Here is a 23,292-nt window from a genome sequence, read left to right on the forward strand (position 1 = left end):
TGTAAGGTGTTGTGGAGGCTCACAAAGAGGAAGAAAGAGAGCTCTAGTAACCTTTCTTCCCAAACCCTTTCATGTCTCTGAAGGGACCAACATCATGCTTCTCTGGTGCAGACTCTGTTTTAGTCTAGCAGTCCCAGAAGTGGTCGTTTTGACAAAAGAGGGTTGAGAAAGGTAGGAGGAGGGCAGTGTCAACAAACCACGATTGTTTCAGGGAATATGTGTTGAATCCTGGGATAGGGTGGCACAGCATTCACTTCTCTAGGCCTCCATCCACTGTTGTTTATTGCCTTAGAAATATCACAAAAGGGTAGAAACTTCCTGCATGCTTCCCTGGAAGGGTCATATCATCTTCATGGCTGCATACTTCCAAGGGGCAATATTTACACAAACATTACTCAAATTTCACCGAAAGGGAGTGAACACAAAATACTATATTAAGTATCATTATACCCTCTCCTCAAAACTGAAGAAGCCTTTTTAGTAATCACCACCACTTGAGGTTGGCAGTAATTTCAGGCATGTGGCCTGTTGCAGGAGGTGCAGTGCCAGGTGCTAATCAACCTTAGTTTTGTGGACTCCAGGCAAAATGGCAGAAAGATCTCCAGAAAAGACAATATCTTCTGCTCCATGGCCTCTACCCCCATCAGAGAGTGAAAGGAGCGTGCACAGCAGTGGTTAGATCACCTAATGAGAGACAGTTGCTCTGATGCCTGGTGGAAGGGAGGAGGTGGCTCTCTGTATGGATGCACCAAGTTCCAGGGAGAATTAATGAGATTTTACAGTAGACAGGTAGAACATGATCCAATGGATGAAAGTTGAAAGTAGACAAATTAGGGTAGTTAATCAATGGAACAATTTACCAAAAGTTATGGTGGAACTATTTTAAAATCAAGATTAGATGTTTTTCTAAAATTATTTTGGAGAAGATCTATGACCTATGCTATACTTGAGGTCAAATTAGATTATCACAATGGTTCCTTCTGGCCCTGGAATCTATGGATCTCAGGGCACTTCTAGGGTCAGTGGACAGATAGGAGCTCCTGGCAGCAAGGTGCATGTGAAGCTATGTACTTAAGGAGCCAGTGAGAGCAGGAAGCATTGCAGAGCCCAGAGATCTCCAGATTTTGGGGGCTAATCTGTTTGATCCAGGGGGAGCAACTTCCCCAAACTGAGAGCCCCATAAAGCGGGGTACCCTACCTCAGAGAGCCTCCAGACCTTGCCCTGAGTTTTTCCTGGCCCACTATTACGAGGCTGTTTCTAACGCTGAGAATGTGAAAGCCAGTTTCTCCAGCAAAATATCTTTTTTTTTTCCCCCCTTTGGCCATTTAGTTACTATTTTGCAATCACAATATGCAGAGTATAGAGAACATCCTCTCGTACCTTCCCCAATGTCATGCAGAGAAATAGCACTTGGAGAAAGGACGCTGGTCACACTAGCTTAAACACTTGACATTTTAAGCAAAATGATTCAGAAAAAGAACTCTTTGCAACAACGGAGAGCAAGCAGCAGAGCCATCATTTGTTAAATTGGGTATTGTCTCATTAAATTTCTAAGCACAGTGTCGGAAAAGATTAGGAACAGACTGACAAATTCAACCGGCTCAACAACTTTGCTACAATCATATGACAACATTAGCAGAACTACAAAGAAGGGAGAAAAATTACACAAGTAAATTAACAGACTTAAACAGCACATAATTACAACTTCTCTGAGTGACCAGCTGACACCTGCAATAGTAAGAGTTTGATTCCATTACACTTCTTTAACTACCCTAGCCATAGCAAACATATCCTTGTCCTAGGCAGAAAGTGGAGGATAAAAATATGAGCTAGGGATGGTATGAAAAAATATTTTCTTCCATGACTATTAAGGACATTCTTATCAAAGAAACATTGAGATGAAAGTCCTGTGGGTCTTCTGACCTAGCCAGGAATATGAGATTTCTCTCCCTTCCAGCCTGATTTCTCGACGAAAGTAGGGATGTGCAAATTAGAAGTGAGCTGAACCTTTGAACAAAATTGAATCTAAATAAAACCTCTTTGCAAAAGTCTGATTTAGAGCTTTGATTTCCCCCTTCCCTTCACATTTTTGAGACCCTGTGCATATCCTGATTTTTGACAGGGACTAAATTCAGAAGTACCAAAAAAAGAACAAGGAACTGATGCTCAAAAGGGATGAGATTTGGCAGATTTTTTCTTGCACAATAATTGTGCATGGCATTGAAGGAGCAAGGTTCTTTGGGCCTGCAAACTAAAGTGACAGGCATTTTATAATTCCATAATAAGTAGCTCATTCTGTTTTAGGATGCTTTAGTTATTGTGTAGATAACTAATTCTGATCCTACTGGAACAGTATAACTTCAAGCAAATGCTGCTTATGTTTATTTTTGCCAGTGTAACATGATATTGGAATCTGACTTCTTATACTTTTAGATTTTAGTGTAAGAACATGAATTTTCCCCATACTCATTGTGAAATAAGAAAATAAAGCACCTACAGGGCCAGAGCCACAACAGGTGTGAATTGGTATAGTTATGGGTACCTTAACTTTAATAGAATTTAGAGCTGTGTAACTGATATTTTGGTTCACCAGCAATCCCCAAAAAATCAGGGTGGGGCAGTGGCAGGGCAAAATAAATTTGGGTCAAACAAAAGCCAAAAATTCTGGAAAAAAAATTAAGCAAATCAAAAAAGTAAACAAAAACTTCGTTTTGGGTCAACCAAAATGTTTTGTTTTAGGTTTTTTTGGACATTTTAAAAATAAAAAGAAAAGGAAATGAAGGGCTAGATTCACAAAATGGCCAGAGAAGGAGCTACTGCTGTCTCCCTCATAATTGGAGCTGGGAGATAACGGATTATTTGGTTTTGGGGAGTTTTGGGGGAAAAAAATCATCTCAAACCAAATCCAAAAATTGAGAAAAAATATTAGCAATTTTTTTAAAAAAAATAGTGAGGGTGAAATGAAACATTTCATTCAAACTAAAATGGATTTTTGGATTCTATTAAAAGGCTAGAGTCACAAAATAGCTGGAGGAGAGAGTGCTGCTGTGTTCTCTCTGACCTTTAGCTCAATGGGTAGCCTACTCACATGGGATGTGGGAAACCCCAGGTTCACTTTCCCCCTTCTGCCTGATGTAAAGAAGGGATTTGAACATACGTCTCCACCCTCATAGGAGAGTTCCCTAACCTGTAGCTATCCTGCTGCAGAGCTCAATCAGTGGCAGAGCTGGGCTGAGTATAAACCTGCAAGAAACCAGTGAGTATGTGCACAGCACAGCTCAGCTGTGCCTCTGTAGCTACTACCAGGCTACTGTGGCTGTGCTGCTATTTATACTCATGCTAGCTCAGCGACCGCTAGTGCAACTTTGTGTGCGTGAGCAGGGGCCTCACACCCTTAGCTGATAGTGTAGGCATAGCTATAGTGGCACTTCATAGAAAGAGAACCGTGACTCCTCATTATGAATAATTGTGACTGTGAGCCTCTCATGCTCTAGGTGGGTGCACTAACCACTGGGCCATAGCTTTTAAGGAAAGCACCACCATGTCCTCCTCTGGCCATTTTTTTGAATGACATCTCAGCTCTATTCTGAAAAGTATGTTTTGGCCAAAACTTAGAGTTTTGTTTGCTCAAAAGCACGTTTTTTAGAAAATTTTATATCTGCTTAAAAAAATTCAGCCAGGTTTCTTTCTAACCTTTATCCCACTGGTAAAACCACTGCCTGGGGATATAGGAGACCTAGGTTCAATTCCCCTTACCCCCCAATATAGAGCAGTCATTTGCACTTTGGTCTTCTAGCGTGCCTGAACCACTGGGATGGGTCTCCCTGAAGCTCTGTCATGGAAGCTGTTCCACTGGTTCTCAAACTTTTTGTATTTGAGACCCCTTTCATACAGCAAGCCTCTGAGTGAGACCCGATTATAAATTCAAAATGGGGATTTTAAATTTAATTTAATTTAATGTGGGTACAGGGCTGACAGCCTGAGCCCTGCCAGGTGCAGGGCTAATAGCTCGCAACCCCCAGGTAATAACCTATTTTATCCCCTGAGCAGTTGTGACCCCCCCACCCCCCCAAGTTTGAGAACCCCAGGATAAACAATCATTGGTGGAGGGACTTGAAGTTGGCTCACCTTCTACCTGCAAGGTAAATGGCCTAAGCATCAGGCTAAAGGGTAGTCTGGGTTAGGTGTCGAACAGTTTCTCCTGTTGGAGCTGTTCCACTTTGTATGAAATACATTAATAGCCACTGGGCCAGAAAAGAAGTAGGAGAATGACTGTATAGCCTGGTGGTTAGAGCATATACCCTGAAGACCCAGGTTCCTGTAAACTGCTCAAATGATTATTTAATTAGTTATACACAGTGGAACAGCTTCAACAGGAGTGATTAAGAAAACCCTGCCCTAAGATTATCCTTCTCTTTGTCAGGCAGAGGGGGAAGTGACTCCAAGATATTCACATCCCAGGTGAGTGTTGTCACTACTGGGCTACAGATTATAAGTGAGGCTCCTTCTTCAGTTGTTTTAGGCATAGTACTTAAGTCCCCTTCTGAATCTAGCCCCTCCCCCTCCAACTTTGGCCAAAAATATATGGCAAATTTGTGAATTATTTCAAGTCAAGTAAAATTGCATTTTTTTTTTTTTTGTGAATAAGCTGTGCTCAACTCTAATGGAACTGCACCCATTTATGTCAGCAGAGGATCTACCTCCTTATGTCACAACTTTGAACAGTAATAAGGATTGGAAACTTGTAAACAGAGCTCCAAAATCCATATTTTGAGGAAGGTTATGTTTATGCTTTTCATATATAGCAAGTGAATAAATACAATACATAGATAAGACAAAGTTTTAAAACAAAATAACTATACACATGTGAAATGTTATTTTCCTTCTGTAGCTTTACTCAAACAAGTCTCCCTAGTGTCCTCCAGAGCCAACCCTAATGCCTGCTACAAAGCTCAAATATATACACAGTCATAGTCTCTGTCTCTCTCTCTCTAGCCCCAAACCTGGCTCTAATTGGCACGATTCTTCCTGTAGGCGGGGCTTACCATATATAAACCCTATCCCCCATTTTGAATTTCCCTTCATCTATTCTAAATAAATGGCTCCTTGCATCAGGAGGTAGTAATCTTGAAACAAGGTAAGGTGGCTGGGGGTGGAGAAGAGAGATGGAAAGAGGAAACTTCCTCCCAGAGACACAGATTTTTAATTTAGGGTCTAGATTCCAGCAGGTAAAAGAAAGGAAGTAGGGAAAGCACATGAAAGGTGTTTATATTTTCTGTAATCCATAAAATGGCTATGTATCTATAAAGCTTCTGGAAGTGGAATCCTTTTCTTTAGGAATCCTGCACTGCATAAAAATGTGATTGATGTTGTTTGTAGAAATTAATGGTTTGTTAAGGCTGGATTCTGATCACAGTTACATCTGGGCAAGTCAGGGATAATTCCACTGAGAATTGGACCATTATTGTAATTGTAGAATGTATTTATTAATCCAGGACACGTGTTAGATCAACCCAACTGTGGGTTTTCCTGTGGAAGTGAATTGGGGTGGGGAGAGGAAAACTCTGTCCTGTTCTCTGTTGGAGGGGGGGAAACTGGTCCCTTTTCCCTGAGGATCAGCTCTCTTTCCTCACTATTCCCTGCAGAGGCCCAGAACCACCCTTGTGGTGACCTTGTGCCTTTGAGCCTTGCTGTGCCATCCCAATGCAGGGTTGTGACTTAATGATACAAATAGTTCAGAGGGATTAGGTCAGAAGAATCTTCTTCTGTTGACTACAATGGGGTGATGTGTGAATAAAGCAAGCAGGATGTGGTTTATAGACACTGGACTTCTTCATTTCAGCTCTTTTGCACTACATTGGCAGTGATAGTGAACCATTAACCCCAGGCTTCCTCCAACTGAGGATTCTTCTGGCTGGCAGAACAGCTCCAAGAGCTTATTAAACTAAATTAGTTCTGGGGCCAGCCTAAAATTGGTCCCAGGATTAGGAACCCCAAACCAGTTTCTTTGCAGCCCAATTCCTTGAATTGCCCCCAGAAGGTATCTGGGCCACCGGTTTTAGATGCACAGTGACTGAATATGGTTGTTCTGGAGTCTGTAGTAGCTAAAGTTTTCAACGCTATACATATTTTTTTAAAGACGTTCATGGTAAAATCCTGGTTTTCGATCACGCCTCTTTTTATATAATTGTCTTTCACATAAAATCTCTTTACAAGATTTTGCTTGTGGAATGGCTTTTCATAAGATATATTTTGCAGATTCTGTCAAACGCAATTTTTTAACATAATGGCAACAGATTTGTGTATCAATAAAAATGTACTGTTTGGGTTGCTGAAAAACAATTCCTCATTAGAACCAGGGCTTATCATTTCTTCTGAGCATTAAATTATAAGCAATAGTTGTGGTTCTAGTTTTCCAGGAATGACGGCTTCTGTGATATAGAGCATAGACTTCAAAGGATTCCCTTTTCCCACCTCCAGAGACATGGATATTTATATTGAGCTCCCTAATCACCAATTTTATATTTCTTAACTCTCCATCAAGTAAGCTGTAATATTGTGTATACACAATTTAAAATGCCACTTAGTTTTTATTGCATTGCTTGACAGACAATATTTTCACATTATTTTATTGCAGTGCAAAATTACAGGGGAAATCCTAAAGATATTATAGAAAGATTAAGGTTCAGGGAGATTTCTCTATCGAAGAGAGTCACTTTCAGTGTAACAGGGCTGGGAGACAGAAGTCTTGAATCATTATTTTACAACTTTTTCCTGATTATATATGACTATTTTACAGCAGTCATAAAACAAATGTTAATCAGGAAAATTCAATAAAACACTGGCCGAAGCCTCTGGAAAGGGCAGTAAATAGCTAAATTACCTTCAACAGCTGTACAATTAAGGAGATTTAACTGTTTGAAGCTGTTACAGGCCTGAAAAGAAGGGAACACAAGAAGGTGGCAGAGCTATAATGTCATGACAGTTCTGAGAGATTGTTAGATAGTTTATGCTGTCTTTTTGCAAAATATCCCTTGAGACTTTGGAGACACTCAAAATTCAAATGATGTTTTTGGTAATGTAGGTGATTCATAAAATGCTGTCAAACAATCCCTTCCCCAAAGTATGGGTGGTGCATCCTCTGAGAAATAACTAAGGCTCAAATTGCAGGTTGGGAAACACCTGCTCAAGGCAGAATCCGGTTTTTGGAAGCGCCTTCCATTCACTGAGGATGGGGCATGTTTGGGGCAAGATGTGGGCAGCAGCCCTGTGAGAAACAGGGATGGGGTTAGTGGAGACATTACTCCAAGGGCCTGTCTGCCATTTCCCCACATATGAGGGGATGGCATTGCCATAGCAGAGACTACGGCAAGCCCTGCTGTTGTAACTGCTCTGCTACTGCTACTTTCTGTTGTGTTGGGGTGGGAGAATATCTGTCCATCAAGCTGGGTAAGGTTCTCTGCGCCAAGTCCTTCTTGTAGAGTTTGCTGCAAGAGACAGGATTTGCCTCCAAAATCAAATGGAGTGGTTTAAATCCTAGTTGTGCTGCTGAAAATCCTAGACTGTGCCTTACTTACCTCCCGCTTCAACTACTATCAGTAGCGTAGCCAGGGAGGAAGCGGGGGGAGCAGCTGCTTCCCCTCTGAGCACAAGTGGCACCTTTTTAACTTATAGATGCCTTTTTTAATTTTTACTCACCTGGCGGCGCACCGGGTCTTTGGCGGTGGGGGCCTTCAGGCGCTCCGGCTCCTTGGTGGGACGCACCTTCACGCACTCCAGCTCAGTGGGGGCCTTCACTCTATAGCCTGCTTTCCACTGATCTCCCTGTATTTCATGTCTTCCTCCTTCTTCTCTGCTCAAAATGTGACTGCTAAAATTACCATCTGCTGTGCCTAGTGTCACACTTTTATACAACAAAAGTAATATGAAGAGACCAGGATCCCAAATGACTGTATTTACTAAATAAACACAAACACACAAGGCCTAGCTACAGTACATACTGCTGCTTTGATGGGTTTCGGAAGTCTTCTAAAACAGAACACAATGAGTCCCACTGGGAAGTTCGCAAAGAGATACCTTACTATTCCTATACGTTCACCATCCTCTCTGCAGCCCTGACCATATTATCCCTTCCTTGAATCCCTTTACTTGTCTTCATCTCTCTTTCCACATGAAACTCAATAATTCACACTCCATTTTCAGACTTTGCTCTCATTTCATGCCCTTGCTGCTTCACCTCTCTCTAATGTGCTGATTAGTTTCCTTTGTTCTGTAACCAATTCTCTGCTCCAGACTTCCTTTGATGACTCACACTTCCTGCACACAAACTGTCATCCCTCCCCTCAGTCAAATCCAGTCTTTAGCAAAGCCCTATTTAATCAATCTCTAAAAAATTTTGTTTGTGTGGCCTTTGAGGTAGAATGTGCCCTGCTGTGTGTTTCACAGAACCTACTTCTATGGGGCCTTATCCTTGCTGGGTATGTCTACACTGCAGCTGGGAGTGAGCATTCCGGCCTGGGTAGTCCAAGTCGAGCTTGTGCACTACAAATAGCAGTGTGGATATTGTGACACAGGTGGTGACTTGACCAGGGGTCAGGTAGGCTTGGACTTGGGCAACTAACCCCACCAGCTGCCAATGCTGCAATGTCCATGGTACTGTTTTTCCTGTGTTAGACTCACTCTAGCTCTACTTGAGCTATCTACCTAGTCTGAAAGACTTGCTCCCTTCTGCAGTGTAGATGTACCTCTGCAGCCTCTGAGCTCTCCTGCAATACTTAAATAAATAAATACAGGAGGGCATGATAACACCATGGACTATTATTTATTTTCTGTATTGTTTATGTTTGCATTGCAATGCCTTAGAGCGACAGCCATTGGTTGTTGCAGTGTACAGTATGCACATAAGCTTAGGCATAGTTTAGGGACTGGCAAACATGGAGGAAAAAAACAGAACAAATACTGCATGGGGATATAGAGTTTAAATACCTTGTTCCCTGGCCCATTTAAATATCTGTCTCCACATAAGTAATATTTCATGAAAATTGCACTTAATATGTGCTGTTAATAAAATAAGGTAGAATTTTACTACAATTCAGATGTATATTTCTGCATCAGTATTGTGCTCAGTGGTGCGATTTTTTTTTTAATATATGTCAGAAAAATTTCAGTTCAAAATCTGAAAAAAAAAAAAATCCAGTGCTTGGTGCTGTCAGGAGAATATATTAGAATGCCTATCAGGTCCAGTTCAAGATGGATGGACAGATTATATTTTGATTGCACCCACATAATTTCTCTGTGACCATGGTCGAAAGGTAGGGCTCGCTTTTCTACTTGTTAAGAGTAGTTGTATGTCTTCTGGCACTGACAAGTTTAGTTTCCTGTGCATGAAGAAGGATTCAATATTACAGTACCTTATGTCGGAAGTATAGGGATGAGAGCAACATGTGGGGAGAAAAATAATAGTGAAAAACATTGTTCACTGAACTGAAAAGAACACATGGATAAGAAGCATCTTCTACTAAATTTGATCTTGATCTGTTTATTTTTTGGTCTTCTTCTATGTATCAACATGAATTAAAATGAAAATTTTTCAGCCCATGATGAAACCGTAAGAAGACCATATTAGCAAAAACTAATAACTTACTTATGCGGGATTAAAAATATTTGATTCTTTCACATAAACCTTCCCTTTGGACTTCAAATAGCAGAACCGTATTTCTTAGTACTATTTGTTATCAAAATCCATTCAACTGGAAAGTAATACTATACAGGAATAAGGTGTCATGGCATTTGGAGAGGGAACAATATAAAATTTTGTCCAGCTTTCATTTCAACACAAACCTTTCTTTTTGTTCAATATTTAGCACCTAACAGTGGGATTGTATTTCCATTTCAAGGGCTAGAAGAGGACTTGGCTAAAAAAAATAAAAACATAGCTGCCCAGAGACACTGATGACCTCCATAAGTTAGGTGGAGAGTACAGCTGAGGGAAAATGAAAACAATTCTTTATCAATAATTTATTCAATGATTAATAGAAAAAAATACATCAGATAAATTATTCAACAAATATTCTTCAACCTTCTAAGGAGTTGGTCAAATATTGAAATAATAATAATTTAGTTTGAGAATTAAACCAAAATTTGTTAGCTATGATTCACCACAAATTACACCAGCCTTTACTGCTACTCCAGTGTAGTCCATGAAGTTGTACTGGTGTAACACTGCAACCATTCAGTGGTGCATCAGACCCTTTGTTCACAATAAATAATTCCCCTAGTTCTCTTTGGAGGGGGTGGACATCTCTGGAATGTTTGCAATAGACTAACCTGAGAAATAGAAACATTTGAAACATAGGCAACTGTTACGTAGCTATTTCTGTCTGAAACAGCAAAGAGTATCAAAAGCATCTTTCAGGAATTCATATTTCAAGCATTTCTGAGATAAACACTGATAAGATGTTTAGTTAACTGTGATTTCAGTCAATTAGGTGAGCCAAATGCAAAATTCAGCAGTCAGGTCCATCTCATAGATTTGTGGCATTTTGCATTTACTAACCAATGTAGCAATCAAATGTACACATTCATGTCGTGTTGTCCCTCTCAGAATTGTAGTATGGGCAATATTCTTCAGCTGTGAGTGATCCAAATGTAATTTAATGCATATTGTCAATGTACATTTGAAATAGTTTCACAACAGCATGTACAATATGAGGGGGCATAACTGAATGGAATTTAGTTACACTGTAGCATGGCTTGGCTATATGTAATTTGCAATGGCAATAGACCTTCACAGACTACAAGAAGAGGAAGTAAATATTTACACTAGAATAGAGGGAATAATTTTCAACAAATAAGTTATCCAGCGAATGTAACACATTTTTCCTGCTTGTGGATATTTTACAAGCAGATCAGGATTTCCATGAATTGTAATATGTGATGTTAACCATGACTGACGATACTTTTGAATCTGTATATTTTAGTGCTCTCTGTTAACTTTTTGGAGAAAATTTATTCAGACAGATGTAAAACTGTAAAATATATGTACCCTAAAATATAAGCTTGTTAATGAATGAATTTATAAGCATATGTATTTATTTATAAATGGAGGAATGGGCGTGCGCACGAGAGAGAGAGCGCTCTCTATTTATATAGAGATAAATCCATGAGATGACTGAAAATACGCTGGCTGCTGTTACGTTTACTGTGCATAAATCAAAATATTTCAAAGGATGAGGACCAAAAGCAATATTCCAATAATTAAAAGGTTGCTCTTCTCTGACTGACCCTTAGTATTTAATTTGAAACTGTCTTATCTTTTCATCACAACATTTTAAACAAACATAAGCTCATGAACTCAATCTGACCTAAAGGGAACACATTTTTTTAAAAATATGATGGTATTAGATAGGTACATGATGTTGGGCACCTACATCAAAGTATAGACTTGTCAATAAGTGGCTAGATTTTCTGAGCCTGCAGCCATTGTCTTCAGTAGGAACTGTGGGTGCTCATCTCTTTGAAAATTAGACCAGCTCTGTTCCTACAATCTGGACTATGTAGGAGGAGTGTTACAGCTGCACAGAGTTTCATTGTAATCAGTGGGACTCAGCATGGGCACAAAATCAGATTATTGCATTGGTATCGCCATATTATAGGTAAAGTCTAATTTTAGGCATCCAAGGACCTGATCTGGCAAATGTGACTAGGAATAGCTCTTGCTATTAAAAAAATCCCACTAATTTCGATCAGACACCAAACTGCTGTAAGCATTGTCCTTCATACTATTTACAGGTCCTGATGCAAAGCTGGGCAATTTTGGCCTAAGGGGTGGGTGGGTGAGGGGGTGTGTGTGTGGATGTTTTTTTTATGGGAAACAAAGGTCTGACTGTCTGCATCTCTGTGAAACAATACACATCTGTGACATGGAGTCTGAACTTTAAAGGGCTGTGGGAAAGTTTAAAATACTTTTGAGAATGAAATCTTCGTTTAAAAATATCAGCACAGCAACCATTCAGATACTGTGTGAAATATATACATATATGTTGTGTGTGTACATGTATGTTAGGGCTGTCAAATGATTAAAACATTAATCACAAGATTAAAAAGTCACAATCGTAGTTTCGGAGTAGCAGCCATGTTAGTCTGTATCCGCAAAAAGAAAAGGAGTACTTGTGGCACCTTAGAGACTAACAGATTTATTTGAGCATAAGCTTTTGTGAGCTCCAGCTCGCTTCATCGGATGCATTCAGTGGAAAATACAGTGGGGAGATTTATATACACAGAGAACATGAAACAATGGGTGTTACCATGCACACTGTAATGAGTGATTAGGTAAGGTGAGCTATTACAAGCGGGAGAGCGGGTGGGAGGGGGGAAACCTTTTGTAGTGATAATCAAGGTGGGCCATTTCCAGCACTTGACAAGAACATCTGAGGAACAGTATGGGGCAGGGGGAGGAGGGGAAATAAACATGGGGAAATAGGTTTACTTTGTGTAATGACCCATCCACTCCCAGTCTTTATTCAAGCCTAAGTTAATGGTATCCAGTTTGCAAATTAATTCCAGTTCAGCAGTTTCTCCTTGGAGTCTGTTTTTTGAAGTCTTTTTGTTGAAGAATTGCCACTTTTAGGTCTGTAATCGAGTGACCAGGGAGACTGAAGTGTTCTCTGACTGGGTTTTGAATGTTATAATTCTTGATGACTGATTTGTGTCCATTTATTCTTTTACGTAGAGACTGTCCAGCTTGACCAATGTACATGGCAGAGGGGCATTGCTGGCACATGATGGCATATATCACATTGGTAAATGTGCAGGTGAATGAGCCTCTGATAGTGTGGCTGATGTGATTCGGCCCTATGATGATGTCCCCTGAATAGATATGTGGACACAGTTGGCAACGGGCTTTGTTGCAAGGATAGGTTCCTGGGTTAGTGAAGTGTTCTCCGACTGGTTTTTGAATGTTCTAACCCAGGAACCTATCCTTGCAGCAAAGCCCGTTGCCGTTGGGGGAAGTCTGTGTGTGTGTTGGGGAAGTATGTCAGTATGCTGTCTCTTTAAGCAGAGCACTCAGTGGTCTTAAAGCTTGTTCAGACAGCAGCAGCCACCGGCAATTCCCACTCTTGACCCAGAGGCAACAGCATAGACAAGCACCCTGTCCCCGCACCCCAGTTCAGCAGAGACTGGGTACAAGGGTGTGGGGATGGGGACAGCCTGACATCAGCCCCCACCTCCCACTCTTTGCACAGCAGACAGGATGTCAGGGTTCCATCCCCACCCTGAACTCTAGGGTACAGACGTGGGGACCTGCATGAAAGACCCCCTGAGCTTATTTCTACCAGCTTAGGTTAAAAACTCCCCAAGCACAAATTCTTCCTTGTACCTTGGGTTTAAGTAACACTGCCACCACCAAGTGATTTAACAAAGAACCAGGGAAAAAGTCCACTTGGAGTTCCTCTTCCCCTAGAAATCCCCCCAAGCCCTTACACCCGCTTTCCTGGGGAGGCTTGAGAATAATATCCTAACCAATTGGTTACAAAATGATCAAAGACGCAAACCCCTGGGTCTTGGAACAATGGAAAAATCAGTCAGGTTCTTAACAAGAAGGATTTTATTTAAAAGAAAGGTAAAAGAATCACCTCTGTAAAATCAGGATGGTAAATACTTTACAGGGTAATCAGATTCAAAACACAGAGGATTCCCCTCTGGGCAAAACCTGAAAGTTACAGAAAACAGGAATAAACCTCCCTCTTAGCACAGGGAAAATTCACAAGCAAAACAAAAGATAAACTAATTCGCCTTGCCTGACTTACCTATACTAGTTGCAATATTGGAGATTTGGATTAGGATGGGTTGGAGAAGGTGGATTTCTGTCTGACTCCTCAGTCCCAAGGGACAACACACACACAAACAAAGAGCAAAAAAATAAAAATAAAAAATAAACCCTTTCTCCCACCCCCCAAGATTTGAAAGTATCTGCTTTCCCCATTGGTCCTGTTGGTCAGGTGCTAACCGGTTATCTGAGCTTCTTAACCCCTTACAGGTAAGGAGGAATTCTAGACTACCCTTAGCTGTATGTATGTTTATGACACCCCTTTCCCCCCAATCATAGACCGTGCTGGACAGCCTGCTCCACACTGGCTGTAACTTCTTCCTGGAGTTCTAGGAGGAAACAGAATTAATAAGACACATGCCCCCCTAGTTATACTACTGATTACATAAAAACTAACTATGTTTTCCACATTTTAAGGATGATTTAACCTGTTGATTCTGGGAAACTTTCATGGGAGAGTGCATCAGCCACTTTGTTAGAAGCTCCTGTGATGTGTTGCATGTCGAAATCAAAATCTTGGAGAGCTAAACTCCACCAAAGAAGTTTCGGGGACCAGGTTATGGTCTTGAAGGCGCTCCAGACCCATAAGATGGAATCGTCGTGGGAAGCGCCATTCACGGCCCAAGAGCCCCTGGGAGCTGTTAACTGTCTCATAGCATCCCCCACCTCAAACCTAAAGCCTAAGGTGTACCATGTTAATTCTCTAAAGCCCTTTTATTCTAGAGAATTAAAAGTTTGTCAGTTTACGGCCCACAGAGGAGATGAGGCTGAGTGTCCTGAAGGTGTCTACTATGAAGGAAAAAGTGACAGTGGCATGGAAGAGGTGAAACTCTCCATGACCCTTGGACGTATGCAACGACAGCAGATCCAGGAGCTGTGATCCAGCTTCACACCGATGTTCTCAGCCACCCCAGGACGGACGGAATGGACATACCACTCCATTCACACAGGTAATGCTCGCCCAATTAGATCCCAATCTTACCAGGTAGCTCCTCATGCCAAAACTGCTATAGAACGGGAGATCCAGGACATGCTACAGATGGGTGTAATCTGCCCCTCTAACAGAGCATGGGCATCTCCAGTGGTTCTAGTCCCCAAAACAGATGGGGAAATACCATCTGGTGGTACCATCTGCGTGGACTACCATAAGCTAAATGCTGTGACTTGCCCAGACAACTATTCAATGCCTCGCACAGATGAGCTATTGGAGCAACTGGGACATGCCCAGTTCATCTCTACCTTAGACTTAACCAAGGAGTACTGGCAAGTACTGCTAGATGAATCCGCCAAGGAAAGATCAGCCTTCATCACCCATGTAGGGCTGTATGAATTTAATGTACTCCCTTTTGGGCTGTGGAATGCACCCGCCACATTCTAGAAACTTGTAGATAGTCTCCTAGCAGGATTGGGAGAATCTGCAGTTGCCTATCTTGATGATGTGGCCATATTTTCTGACTCATGGGCAGAACATCTGGAGCATCTCCAGAAGGTCTTCGAGCACATAAAGGAGGCAGGACTAACTGTTTAGGCCTATTTGACACTTCTTAGCCTAAACAGAGTGACTTACCTTGGACACCAGGTGGGTCAAGGAACCATCATTCCCCTACAGGCCAAAGCGACTGCTATCCAAAAGTGGCCTGTCCCAAAGTCAAAGAAACAGGTCCAATCCTTCTGAGGCTTGGCCGGATGTTAGAGGCGATTTGTACTGCACCTCAGCCAAATTGCTTCCCCACTGACCGACCTAACCAGAAAGAACCAGCCAAATGCAGTTCAGTGGACTGATGAGTGGTCAGAAGGCCTTTAACCAGCTTAAAGCGACACTCATGTTGGACCCTGTGCTAAGGGCCCCAGACTTTGAAAAACCTTTCCTAGTAACCACAGATGTATCCGAGCGTGGTGTGGGAGCAGTTTTAATGCAGGGAGGACCACATCAAGAATTCCATCCTGTCGTGTTTCTCAGCAAAAACTGTCTGAGAGGGAAAGCTACTGGTCAATCAGCAAAAAGGAATGTTATACCATTGTGTACACTCTGGAAAAGCTATGCCCATACATTTGGGGACAGCGTTTTTCACATGCAAACCGACCATGCTACGCTGAAGTGGCTTCATATCATCAAGGACAATAACTCCACTCCCCCCCACCCCCCCGCCCACATGATTTGAAACTGTCTTCTTTCCCCTGTTGGTCAGGTGCTAACCCGGTTATCTGAGCTTCTTAACCCCTTACAGGTAAGGAGGAATTCTAGGCTAACCTTAGTTGTATGTTTATGACACAAGAGGTTCCTAGTCACGAGCAACTTGACCAGGGGCAGCACCAAGGCAGAAGAAGGGGGTGGGATGTAGGAGCAGTGGCGGTGGCTGCAGATGGCAGCAGAGCAACAGGTAGAGGAGGGGCAACCCTGCTCCAGAGACCCCCCCCGAGCACTGTGCCCTGGGCAGTTGCTCGGCCTGCCCTACTCCTCAGGCTAGCCCTGCTCCTGAGTCAGCAGCCCACAGCCTCTCGCTGTTCCCTAACCCCATCTCAGCAGTGACTGGATATATGGATGGGGGGGACACCACAACATCAGCATGCCTCCTCCCCCGCTCTGCGCCGCAGACAGGAGGCAGGCTCCTAATCCAGAGCAGCGTGGCCAAGGGCATCTCCATGGCAGAGGGAGGCAGGAGCAACAAAAGGTGGCAGGGGGAGGGGTACCCTCCCCCTGGAGATGCATAGTGGTGCCCTCCTGAGCACAGTGCCCTAGGGTGCGATTAAAATGTGTTTTTTTTAAAAAGGGTTAATTTGTTTTGAGCTAATCACATGTGTTAACTGTGATTAATTGATGGCCCTGATATATAATATACACCCATCCTATAGTATATACTATATAGAGTATAGCTATATATATATATATAATTAAAATGTGCAAACACACACATATTTTATGTACTTGATCGTAGCCCTCTCGCATCTCGGAACCTTTGTATGCCACTTGTCTTCCAGAGCTATGATTCTGCAAGGATACCCCATTGTCTTCAGGTTTCAGAGTAGCAGCCGTGTTAGTCTGTAACACATTGTCTTCAGTGGGACTTCCCACAGGAGTAAGGGGCTCCCTGGACAGAGTATGTTATCAGACAGGAGTCTTAGACTGAAAGTGCTTTACCACTCAATGAACATTTAAAATATCAAATTCAATTACAAAGAAATGAAAAAATACCAAGTCTCCCCCTCCCCCCAAATAAGCCACCCTACAGAAAAACACCCCTCCTTATACCCTACAAATGCAGACAGGACAATAAAGGACATAAGCCTGGACAAACCACATATGTAAAGGAGCCATATATATCCCCTTATTCCATCTGTGTGGCATCATACTCCACAAGAAGTCCCACGTGGAGGGAGGTGGGGAAGAAGGAAGCAGCAGATTGATTTCAAAAGTAAAAAATGTTGCCAGCTGAATCTGCTCATAAAAAACACTTGAACAAACTATAAAACAGAGAGAGAAGTTGTAAACATTTATGGCTGGATCAGAGGGTGGAAAAAACCCTACACAACCAAGTTACACTCAAACTTGAATTTAATAGAGGTTGATGGGTTTCTCTGAAATATGGTGACAATTTATATTAAGATGTTAAGCTCAGAGTCATGACATTGAAAGGTATTCTTGAGTTTTTCTTTTCCTTTTTTCATCTTTCTTCAGTGGATGGACTGGACAAAAACAAAGCAGTAAGTGTCCATCATTGCTGGTCTGGTTGTATTGTAAAATCAAGCCATTGGCAGGGTCCAGGGAACAAAGGGATATTACACAAAATAAGTTAAATCAAAATAATAGCCTTCGTAAACAAATAAGTGACACATTCTCAGAACTTCAGGCAGTCAATTGCATCTACAATAAAGTCTCTTAATTCATTTGTATGAACTTACATGGGTAAGATGAACAAGTGAACATTTGGTCATACTAGACAACTCACTATGCAAAGATTTACAATGTGAACCTGTGGCACGCATATTCATGTATATAATATTTATATTTGTTGAATTTGAATTGTCTGCCCTGGATTTAGCAATATTTGCCAAAATACTCATACCCTATGATATAATCAGTTTCTTAAGGTGCTTTTCATAGGAGAATACGAAACTGAAATAAACAAATGCTTATAAATGACCCCACAGAAATAAAACAGACAAATACCCTAAGGCAAAGATACATGCCATTCCTCACACCATTGTTTTCAACTGCAGGTCAACTCTTGTGTTTTAACAATAAAGAGAACAGTTTAAGGGAATCACAGTACTGGAAATCAAGTCTGAAAATATTTTTTTAATATTGAAAAAAATAGTCTGAGTGTAATATCCTGCGCATTTCTAAGTAGCCTCAACAAATACTGAAGTTAATGGGAATTTATGCAGCAAGGCTGGGATTAATTGCACCCTCAGCAAGTTCGCAGATGACACTAAGCTGGGGGAGAGGTAGATATGCTGGCGGGTAGGGATAGTGTTCAGAGTGACCTAGACAAATTGGAGGATTGGGCCAAAAGAAATCTGATGAGCTTCAAAAAGGACAAGTGCAGAGTCTTGCACTTAAGAAGGAAGAATCCCATGCACTGCTACAGGCTGGGGACCAACTGGCTAAGCAGCAGTTCTGCAGAAAAGGACCTGGGGATTACAGTGGACGAGAAGCTGGATATGAGTCAGCAGTGTGTCCTCGTTGCCAAAGAAGGCCAATGGCATATTGGGTTGTATTAGTAGGAGCATTGCCAGCAGATTGAGGAAGTGATTATTCCCCTCTATTTGCCACTGGTGAGACCACACCTGGAGTATTGTGTCCAGTTTTGGTCCCCACACTACAGAAGGGATATGGACAAATTGGAGAGAGTCCAGCAGAGGGCAATGAAAATGATTAGGGAGCTGGGGCACGTGATTTACAAGGAGCGGCTGAGGGAACTGGGATTATTTAGTCTGCAGAAGAGAAGAGTGAGGGGGGATTTTATAGTAGCCTTCAACTACCTGAAGGGGGGTTCCAAAGAGGTTGGAGCTCCTCTGTTCTCAGTGGTGACATGACAGAACAAGGAACAATGGTCTCAAGTTGCAGTGCAGGAGGTCTAGGTTGGATATTAGAAAACACTGTTTCACTAGGAGGGTGGTGATGCACTGGAATGGGTTACCTAGGGAGTTGGTGGAATTGCTATTCTTAGAGGTTTTTAAGGCTTGGCTTGACAAAGGCTTGGCTGGGATGATTTAGTTGGTGTTGGTCCTGCTTTGAGCAGGGGGTTGGACTAGATGACCTCCTGAGGTATCTTGTAAGCCTAATATTCTATGATTCTAAGGCACCTGAAGGATCAGGCCCAAAGGAATATATGGCCTTCTATATCGAACCTTTAAATGACATATACAATGATAAAAGTTGTTTAGGAAAAGGTTTAGATAGTCCAAGGGTGTTGTCTGTAGAAGATGTTTTGAACATTTAGTGTAGACAAACGTCCTGAATAAATGAACACTTTGATGTCTCTCTTTAGAAAAGGGAATGCCAGCTGATGCTTTCATTTCCAGTATTGGGTCAAAACTTTAAAAAATCCATACAGTTTTCAGTAAAAGACAAACTCATACATTCTCAGGTGCTTTGCCCAATGATGTCAGTTTTAATTCTAGAGGAACCAGTGCAAACTCAGTTTAGACAAATTGTAACAGTCATCTTCCCCTTTTGGTTTCCTCTGAAATGTTCATGCAACAGGAATAAGACAAAACTCTGTGAAGATGTTAATGCTTTCTACTAGGTAAGGCAAAATATAGGAGGAAAACTTCCTGGGTTTTATTTCCATTTCAAACCTGGAATAACTGTGTGACTGACTAAACCATTTAACTTCTGTATGTCATGGTTAGCCTTACACTTAACGTGGATTAATGATGTTGTCTTTCTGGGGCAGATGGGGTTAGCTGACAATCTATTTACTTATATATATATATAAAATATATTTTCAAGCGTGTGTGTGTGTGAAACAAACTACCTATTTGATTTCTCTCTCTGTCTACTCTTTGTATGTCACATGTCATCTTGGCCCTGAACCTGCAAACACTTGCACACATGGCTAATTTTAACACAGAAAAATGTTCAAGCCACACATTTGGAACCTTCAATTAAATGTGGAAATGTGGGTTCTGTACATGTCTGGTCCAAGCAGATTTGCAAGGCCCAAGATCCCAGTGCTCTTCCCTTTTACATTTACTGCCAAACTTTTATGCCATTTCAGTTGGATAGGGTATAGGAAATGTGTCAAGAACTCATACAGATATTTCCGATAGAAGATAGTGAATAGAAGTTTCCTTTTTAATAGGAGGAGAAGAAATGTAATTAGGGCTGTGATTTAAGGGAGATATTTTGATTTCCCAGGATGCCTAACTTCTTATCACCAGAGACCTATCACTCAGCCTTAAACAGGGCATGTTTCTTCCTATGTGCCACTGAAGCATGATCAGTAAACATTTAGTAGGGCCCCAGGATCTGCCACAGATTGGCAGAGTTGCCTGAAATGGCCCTGGATTTGTATTTCATTTTTCTTTATGGTTGTACTCTGGTTATGTGTATCCTCTGAACTCCTGATCTTGCTGACTGCTGTTCTGATGATGTATAGCTGCAACATGTCATCATTGTGCTCTGAGAACCTATTATGCTGCTATACATCATCAGAGATCCATCTCTCTCAAGACAGGTTACTATTATATATCATTAAAGTGATGGCCAGTAGGAACAGGAGTCCAAGAGGGAGATTATAAAAGTTTTATGGGGAAAAAAAAATCTATATTTTTGAGGTGAGATGGAGAAGATTTGACTACAATAGATGATACTTGAGTTATTGTTAATATTGTTATTTGTATTATGGTGTACCGTGTTTTTAATTTTATCCTCCCCCATCCACAATGGTTTGCCAGTTTGTAATCCAAAGACATATTTGTATGGAAGAAGACATATTTGTAACTAGGATTCTGTTGCAATGGACATACTATGCTGCAAAATAACTCAGTGAGTTATGATCTATATGGACACCCTGTACAAAACCACTAGCAATAGCACTTTGAAATTACAGTGGAATGTTGTCCTGAGTCTGGATGAAAACTGCAGAAACCACACTATGGCTCTGTATAGGATGCCATGCTAAATAGAGATGACTGCCTTCTAAGGGAGTTTCTAGTCATGATTTAACTCACATGTTTGACAGGTTGAATACCAACTGTAAGATGTGCTCACCACCCCAAAGATAACAGGGGTTCTAAACATATGGACCCCAGAGGCAAATGGTGAAATTCTGCATGCATCTGGAATTCCCACTGAAGTCACTAGGGATTTTATGTGGTTATTTGGGAGCAGAACTTGACTCAGAATGTATGTTGTGATCTTGTAATCACAGCAGCTTTTATCAGCTTGTCTTGTTAGTGTATATGTTTATAAATATGTACATGGTGGCACTCATTTTTAATGCAGCCATATTGTATATGCTATGAAATCAAGAGATTTTAGATTCCTCAAAAAGAAACACAGAAAAGTCCATATTCAGGTCCTTGTGTCTATATGGCTTTCTGAACATATACTGCATGGTCTTATTAGCACAGGGCAGGTACTGTATATTCTCTCTCTTTCTACTTCTTGCTTCATGCAATTCTCTGTGTTAAATTGTTGAACCCTGTTCTTTGTCTGTCTTTCTCTGCTCTTTAATCTGCTAGAGCCAGAACCCTAAAGAAGCCTTTTCCCCTCTGTTAATTCCAATGTCATTAAACAGCAGTTCACCCTGAAGCAAAGCAGACACAGACAGAAAACAGAATAAAAAGACGCTTTATGCTTCCATAGCATCTGCCCTCTGTGGTTCCCAGTATTTTATACACATTAATTCATTAAACCTCACAGCATCTTTGTTAGTACTCCATGGTTAGCACTTAGTGATACGAAGGAGTACAGAGTGTAAACACTTGCATCCGATGAAGTGAGCTGTAGCTCATGAAAGCTTATGCTCAAATAAATTTGTTAGTCTCTAAGGTGCCACAAGTCCTCCTTTTCTTTTTGCGGATACCCCTCTTAGTGATACATAAATACAGATCTTTGTACCAACACACAGTGAAACATTTTCTGACTCTCAAAATATTCATATTCCCACATTATACACATCTGTGAGGATGAGGTAGAATTGCTCACCTAAAACTGAGGTATATATGTACTTATTTCATAAGGAAGGGAAAATAGGTTCCCCTCAAAATATGCAGATTTGGGTTTTTCTGTAAGATCGAATTCTCCACCTTCCCTCAGGGGTGATGGAACATTCCAATACTCACAAAGAGAAGATTCAAGGGCCTGATTTTGGTCCTATACTGGTTTTAGATCTGTGTAACTCCACTATCTTAAATGGGCGTACTCTTGATTTATATTCTTTTTAATGAGAACAGAATCAGGCCCTTAAAATAAAAGCACAATAACTCCTTCCTTAACGTTGTAGTTATGGTCCTGAAAAATGCTACTTTAAGCAAAACAGTGTTAAGCAAATCTAATTTCCCCATAAGACTTAATGTAAATAGGTGGGTTAGGTTCCAGGGAAATTTTTTTTCGCCAGACAAAAGACATTATGTAGTAGAAGTTTTAAACAATTTAATACTGTACATAGCAATGATGATTGTGAAGCTTGGTTGAGGTGGTGGAGTCAGAGGGTGGGATATTTCTGAGGGAATGCCTTACTCTTAATGATGAACTAACACTTGGCTGAGCCCTCAAGGGTTAACATGTTGGTAATTTAGTCTCACACTCTAAAAGGCAGCACAAATGGAGGGAGGAGACACAATAGACGCATGGCAGTGGCTGCAAACTTTCCCTGTGGAAACTGAATGTGATGATGAACCCACACTATCCCACTAGAGTGCACCACTCCCTCCACATTGCAAAGTGCCGAGGGGTGCATGTGTGTGTGAGAGAGAGATGTGCATTGCCCCTTTAAGTATGCTGACGCCACTCTAAGTTCACTGCCTTTTTAAGTATATCAGCAAGTTGAGACAGCAGCTGCTGCCAGCAAGCACTCTCCATCCTGAGCCCTGTTGTGTCTGTTCCCTCCCGCAGCTCTATGGAGATGGGGTACAGGAGCGGGGAGAGGTGGAAACCATGACATCAGCACTCCTCTTCCCCCCCCTCCCCCCAACTGCCGCATAGCAAGCAGGAGGCTTCCAGGAACAGCTCCAAGGCAGAGGGCAGGAGCAGCACATGACAGTAGGGGGAAGGGACAGGTGAACTGCCTGTCATTTGATAGCCTGCTGGGTGCCTGCTGCACGGGGAACTTAGGGGATCTGATAGTGGGGCTCCCGGTCCACCCTGGTTCCAAGCCCCCACCACGAGCTACTCTTCCTGCAAGCAGTAGACAAAGGAAGCGGCTGCCAAACAACGTTATAAGGGAGCGTTGTGCAACTTTAAATGAACATGTTTTCTAATTGATCAGCAACATAACAATGAAACAACATT

Source organism: Caretta caretta, chromosome 9 (genome assembly GCF_965140235.1).
Source record: "Caretta caretta isolate rCarCar2 chromosome 9, rCarCar1.hap1, whole genome shotgun sequence".
Lineage (NCBI taxonomy): Eukaryota > Metazoa > Chordata > Testudines > Cheloniidae > Caretta > Caretta caretta.